The sequence below is a fragment of the Spermophilus citellus genome, assembly GCF_964194105.1.
Source record: "Spermophilus citellus genome assembly, chromosome: 12".
NCBI classification, from domain to species: Eukaryota; Metazoa; Chordata; class Mammalia; order Rodentia; family Sciuridae; genus Spermophilus; species Spermophilus citellus.
In genome coordinates, this window is record NC_138198.1 from 106,368,917 (window position 1) to 106,376,473 (window position 7,557).

Consider the following 7,557-nt stretch of genomic DNA (forward strand, 5'->3'; position numbering starts at 1 on the left):
ACTGCTGTCCAAGGAACTGACTTCACAGAAGAAAACACAGTGACAATGGGTGCAAACCTGGGGAACTCCCTGTTCTTATCCTGTGCCCCAATTTGGCCTGGGAATAAAGACTTAGATATGGCGCCAATTGAGACCAATGACCTGAAATGCTGAGGTTTCAACTTACAGGATGTGGTATATGCTCTGAGTCAGTGATCAGAACATGGTGCGGCTCTTCCCACAGACAGAACAAACTGGTCTTGGAATCAAGGGGCAAATGTGGGAGAGGCTCTACAAATCATTACACTTAGCCCACTCACAGAATTTTTGCTTGGTATTCCTGCAACTTTGGGCTTGTGGTTTGAAGGTCTTCGTTACCAAAGGAGGAATTCTTCTACTATCAGACTAGGGGATTAGAATACATTTGGCCATGAATTATGGATGGAGTGACTGATCCTAATTACCAGGGGAAATTTGGTTGCTGCCATACAGTGGGGACAAGGAGGACCATGTCAGGAACTTAGGGCATTCTTGGAGTGCCTCCATGTACTGGGCTACTTCTGTGTCCAGTAATGGAAGTTAATGTAAACATACAGCACTTGCATGCCTGTAATTCCAGCGGCTCGCAAGGTTGAGGCAGGAGAATCGCAAGTTCAAAGCCAGCCTCCGCAAAAGCAAGGGACTAAGCAACTCAGTGAGACCCTGTCTCTAAATAAAATACAAAATAGGGCTGGGTATGTGGCTCAGTGGTCGAGTGCCCTGAGTTCAATCCCCAGTATCAAAAAAAAAAAAAAAAAAACCAACAAGACTACTAGACATTCAGGTTTGAGTCACCCCAACAGATAATATATCTCAGCCAGCTGAGATAATGGTTGAGGAAATGCAACATGAAATTGGTAGAGGAAGAAGTCATATCAACTACAGCCTTGTGAGGATAGTAGCAGCTATGCATATTTTCCCTATTTATCTGTTTATGGTTTTGGCTTACTTATATATGTTATGCTTATGTATTAATTATATTCTTATTTTCTCTCTCTTCCTCTCCCTGTATTATCTTATTATTGTATCATCCTGTAGAACTTATCTTTTGTATTTTAATGATCTGTAATGTGTCTGCCTCCCTGCTAAGTGAGATCCTGAAGAGAAGGAAGCTTTTATATGTAGCCAAACATAGGCCCACTCTGCTGGGCATGCCACTTGGCCATTTTCGGTTGCTTCTGCCAATGAGCATCTGCTAACCACCTGGAATTCTCTGCACAGAAACAAAGGGTTAATTCAACGCAGGAGCTTTTCTTGCACATTAGTTACAATTATCACTTGGCTCAGCAGGCTGGCCCTGCTGGGAAACCTCACAAGAGAGGAGTTAGACATTGTTTAAAGAAGTTGCTATGATTCACAGAAAATAAAAAGCAATCTCTCTCTCCCTCTATCCCTCTCTTTTCATACATATATATGTACACTTATATATAGTGCCAAATGCAACAGCTATTAATAGCTAATATTTATTAAGTAGCTAGCCCTGGATACAGAGAAGAGATGTCTCACTACAGTGGGAGGTGAACTAGTAAACCCTGATTGCAGGACAGTGTGATAAGTGTTATGCCAGAGGTTGGGAGGGTAGCTGCAGGAAAACAGAGGAGCAGCATTGACTTAGACTGGGAGAGATCTGCTGGGAAGGCTTGTCGGAGGGGGTGGCGCTGGGTATAAGGCTAGAAATAAGTTAGCTTGACCAGTGAGTTAAGGCTGCGCTGGGATTCTCTGATGTAGGAAACCAAGAGTTAGTTTTCAAGAGAGAAATTCTCAGGCTAGAGAGCTCAGGCTAGCTTTAGCAGTGGGTTTGTTATAGATGTAGCCAGGAACACGTGCACAGGAGTCCTGCTACACCTGGGTCTCAGAGAAACTGGTCGAAGGCAGCAGACCTCACACTTGAGACACACCAGAATCAGGAGGAGGGCTTCCACTCCAGTCTATTGGGCCTCACCTCCAGAAGTTATGACTCAGTTGCATGGGATGGGGCCAGAGAATGTGTGTTTCTAACAAGCTTGCAGGTGTCCTGGGGATTGAACCCAGGACCTTGCACATGCTAGGCAAGTGCTTTGCTACTAAACCATGACCCCTGCCCCCCACTCCCTGCCCTTTAAAAAAAAAAAGTCATTTTAAGACAGGCTCTCACTAAGTTGTCCCAGGCTGGCCTTGAACTTGCCATCCTCTCACCTCAGCCTTTCAGGAGTGCACCACCACACTCTGCTCAGAAATGGACCATGTGCAGGTGGTTTATTCCCTTAAGCCAAGAGTGGTTCCTGGGGAAGGATTGATTTTAGTAGGTTTGCCCTCACTTTTCTTTTCCTTTTTCCTTTCTAGCATCCACATAGGAGAGAAAAATATGACCCTTGACTTTTTGAGTTTGGCTTATTTCACTTAACATAACGGTCTCAAGTTCCATCCATTTTCTTGCAAATGACATAATTTCATTTTTCCTTATGGCTGAATAATACTCCATTGTGTATATATACCGTATTTTCTTTTTCCATTCATCCTCTGATGGACACCTAGGCTTGTTCCATAGTTTGGCTGTTGTGAACTGTGCTGCCAAACACATGAGTATGCATGTTTATGTATCACTGTAGTATGGTGGCTTTAATTCTTCAGGATAAATACCAAGGAGTGTATAGCTGAGTCATATGGTGGTTCCAAGCCTAGTCATATATATATACACACACACACACACACACATACACACACACATACATTTAGTTGTAGATGGGCACAATACCTTTATTTTATTTATTTAATTTCATGTGATGCCAAGGATCAAACCCAGTGCCTACATGTGCTAGGCAAGTCCTCTACCACTGAGCCACCACCCCAGCCCAGGCCTAGTCTTTTGAGGAACCTCTATTCTGATTTCCATAGTGGTTGTACTTACAGTCCCACAAACAATGTAAAAGTGTTCCTTTTTCTTGACATCCTCTCTGGCATTTATTATTATTTGTATTCTTAATAATTGCCATCCACACTGGTGTAAGACAACATCTCAGTGTAGTTTTAATTTGCATTTCCCTAATTGCTAATGATGTTGAACATTTTTTCATGTATTTCTTGGTCATTTGTGTTTCTTCTTTTGAGAAGTGTCTTTTTAATTCATCTGCCCATTTATTAATTGGGCTATTTAATTTTTGGTGTAAAGTTTTTTGAACAATTTATATTCTAGATATTAATCCTATAATCAGAAGAGTAGCTAGCAAGCAAAGATTTTCTTCCATTCTGTAGGTTTTCTCTTCACATTCCTGATTATTTCCTTTGCTGTTCACAAGCCTTTTAATTTGATGCTGTCCCATTAATTAACTCTTGGCATTATTTCTTGAGCTTTAGGGGTCCTATTGAGAAAGTTGTTGCCTGTGTCTAAAAGTTGGAGTGTTAACCCTAGGTATTCTTCTAGAAGTTGCATAGTTTCTGATCTAATTCTTAGATCTTTGATCCATTTTGAGTTGATTTTTGTGCTCAGTGAGTGATAAGGGTCTAGTTTCATTCTTCTACACATAAATAACCAGTTTTCCCAGCGCCATTTGTTAAAAAGACTTTGTTTTCTCCAATGTTTGTTTTTTGGCACTTTCGTCAAAGATCAGATGACTATAGATGTGTATGTTTGTCTCCGTGTCTTCCATTCTGCACCATTGGTCTACGGGTCTGTTTTTTATGCAAGTACTATATGGTTTTTGTTACCATAGTTCTGTAGTATAATCTGAAGTCATGTATTGTGATGCTTTCAGCATTGCTTTTTTGGCTTTGAATTGTTTTGGTTATTCTGGATCTTTTATTCTTCCAAACAATTTTTTTTCCACATTTTTATTTTTTTAACCTCCAAGCAAATTTTAGGACTGTTTTTTTTCTAATTCTGTGAACTATATTTTAAAAAAATATTTATTTTTTTTAGTTGTAGTTGGACACGATACTTTTATTTTATTTATTTTTATGTGGTGCTGAGTATCGAACCCAGGGCCTCACACTTGCTAGGTGAGTGTTCTACTGCTGAGCCACAACCCCAGCCCTGTGACCTAGATTTTTAAGGATGAGTAGCTTCTTGCTAATTTGTTGAGGCTGACCTTGAACTTATAATCCTCCTGCCTTGCCCCCCAAAACCATTAAGATTACAGGAGAGTGCCACCACACTCAGCTATTGTTTCTTTTATTGCCTCTGTTCTATCTTGCTTAGAGAGCCCTTACCTCTGATATTGGAAAAATAGAAACTTTTGTATATTCAGCATGTAATCATCCTTGTTATTGAATTATGTTGTTTTAAATTCTTTTCAAACACCTATTGAAATAACTTTTTTTGTTGTTGACTTTTGGCAAATTATATTTATAGATTTCCTCATTTTGGGCCATGCTTCCTTGCATTTCTGAACTGATTGTATATATCACAATAGCTGGGGTTGTACTTTGAATGCACTCATGAGTTTTATTTGTTAATATTTTATGTAAAATGCTTGAAATGAAACTGGTTTATAGTTTTCTTCTTTTTTAATTTATTTTTTAAAATTTATATATGACAGAAGAATGTATTATAATTATTATTACATATATAAAGCACAATTTTTCATATCTCTGGTTGTATACATAGTATATTCACACCAATTCATGTCTTTATACCTATACTTTGGATAATAATGATCATTACATTCCACATCATTAATTACCCCATGTTCTCTCCCTTCCCCTCTAATCCCTCTGCCCTATCTAGAGTCCATCTATTCCTCCCATGCTCCCGCTCCCTATTTCACTATGAATCAGCCTCCTATAGCAAAGAAAACATTACGCATTTGGTTTTTTGGGATTGGCTAACTTCACTTAACATTATCTTCTCCAACTCCATCATTTTCCTGAAAATGCCATGATTTTATTCTCTTTTATGTTGAGTAATATTCCAATGTGTGTATATGCCACATTTTTTAATCCATTCATCTATTGAAGGGCATCTAGGTTGGTTCCACAGTTTAGCTATTGTGAATTGTGCTGCTATAAACATTGATGTGGCTGTGTCCCTGTAGTATGCTGTTTTCAAGTCCTTTGGATATAGTCCGAGGAGAGGGACAGCTTTATTTCAATCTTGTCAGATTTGGTATCAGTTTCTTTTAAATTTATTTTTTGTTTCTTTTTGGTATCAGTTTTATTCCTAAGTATTGTAAAAAAAGAATTTTGATGCTTTTGGGGGGCTTTGAGAAAGTTTAGAGTTTGAAAATTTATCATGCATTTATTTAACAAATATATATTAAGTCCTGGTGCTGGGTATACAGCAATGATCAAAATAGACAAAAATTCCCTTTATCTTAGTGGGGGAAGGCACACTGTAAACAAATAGTTAAGCTATAGAGTATGTCAGATGGTGGTAAGTTATAGAGAAAATTAACGGGCTGGAAACGGTGCTGAGAGTGGGGGTTTGCAACTTTAAATCTGGTGTTCAGGGGACCTCCATGGAGACAGTGACACTTGAGCAAAGACCTGAAGGAATGAGAGAGCGGGCCACATGTTAGTATCTGAGTGATCAATAGAGGAAATAGCATAGAAGGCCTGCAGTGGGAACATGTGGGGTGTAGGAGGGATCTGAGTTGGGGGAGAGTAGGGTGCATTCATGTCAGAGAGGTGAAGCGGAGGTTTTGTAGAGTCAGGGACTACGAATGAGATGAGGTGACACTGGAGGGTTTATATCAGGTGACATATGCTGGGGTTGGACTGGGGTGGACGCTGTGGAGGTGTTCAGATTCTGGACTAGTCTTGAAGGAGGAGCCACTGGGATTTGTTGGATTTTGGATTTGGGATAAGAAAAAAATGGGAGAAGTAAAATCTGACGTCAGTTGTTGGCTGGAATGTCTAGGAGGATTAATTTGCCACTTATTAAGATTGGGAAGATTGAGGCAGGAGTAGCTTTGGAGGGACGAGTTGGGGACTCAGTTTCGAATGTAGCATGTTTGAGATCCTTTTTGGTAACTAAGATCATTATCACGTCTGCAGTTTAGGTAGAGGATTTAAGCTGGAGATAAATATTAGAGAATGACATAAAGATGGCTTTCAAGGTTTAGAGCCCATGAGATTAACAAATGCCTTGGGGCATTCAAATCCAGTGTTTCTTCTGGATGGCTGCTCAATAAACATCTGATGATTAAGTCAGTTTTTTTTTTTTTTAAGTTGTAAGCAATACAAGAGGTTTCTGGAGAGTTAAGGCTAAAGATAAACTCATTAATAAAATATTGGGTGGCATTTGGAGTCTCTGCAGGACAGAAGACCCAGGCTTGGAGGACTCACTGAAGCAGAGAGCAGTGCCCCTAAACTATCCAGCCAGAGGAGCAGACCTGGCTGCCAGCTCTTGCCTGAGTTTCAATTGGGAACCAGCTGTAAGGGAGGTTGGGGAGGTGAGGGTTTGGTTTTTAGCTTCTGTAGTGCAAAGTGGGCTCTTTCCATACAAGGGAGATTCACAGCCGTAACATAGGAAGAGCCTTTTAGAAGATGGGTTGCCAAAAGGAAGTGACTAGAGTTCTTACCATGGTAGTCCTGACCTTGCAATTCTGGATAAAACACAACTGAAGTTTCCACCAGACTCCTCAGTTGAAAATTCCTTCATGTAGAAGGCTCCTAGATCTCCTTGTGGGTTTTCTGGGAAGTATGGAGAACAGGAGTTGATGATATACATTTGAATGCTACTATTAAAATTTCATTGTCCTTTGGAATTTCTTACATGATATTTTAATATGGAGACACAGGGGGGCACTCTAACCAACCAGCAATAAAACAACTGGTTTCATAGCCTGGGAAGTTAAAAAATGGGCATTGATTTGTTGATCTTGTTTTTTCCCTCAGACAGGATAGTCAATTTTTGTAGCAATACCCGCCTCTCCCAGAATATCTCACTTGTGACAAAGGTCTCCAAGACGCACCCTCCATATTGTCCAATTAATATTATTGGGACAATGGCTATGAACAACTCAACAGGAAAGGGGATTTTCCTTTTTTCCTTGATAAGGTGTCTTACTATGTTGCCCAGGCTGCTCTGAACTTTTGGGCTCTACCAACCCTGCCTCATCCCCAGAGTAGCTGAGCTTGCTGGGCTAAGGAGGATTTTTTTTTTTTTAAAGAGAGAGTGAAAGAGGAAAGAGAGAGAGAGAGAGAGAGAGAGAGAGAGAGAGAGAGAGAGAGAGAGAATTCTTTTTAATATTTATTATTTTTTAGTTCTCAGCGGACACAACATCTTTGTTGGTATGTGGTGCTGAGGATGGAACCCAGGCCGCAGGCATGCCAGGCGAGCGCGCTACCGCTTGAGCCACATCCCCAGCCCCTAAGGAGGATTTTTAATTTTTTATATTTATTTATTTTGTTTGCTGGGGATTGAACCCAGAAGTGCTTTACTACTGAGCTACATCCTCAGTCCCGTTTATTTATTTTTATTTTTGAGACAGGGTCTTGCTATGTTGCTAAGACTGGCCCTGAATTTGTGATCCTCCTGCCTCAGCCTCCTGAGCCACACGGGTGCACCACCTCTATGGGCAAGAATTTTTTAATCGTAGTTTACCCCCTGCCTCAACCATT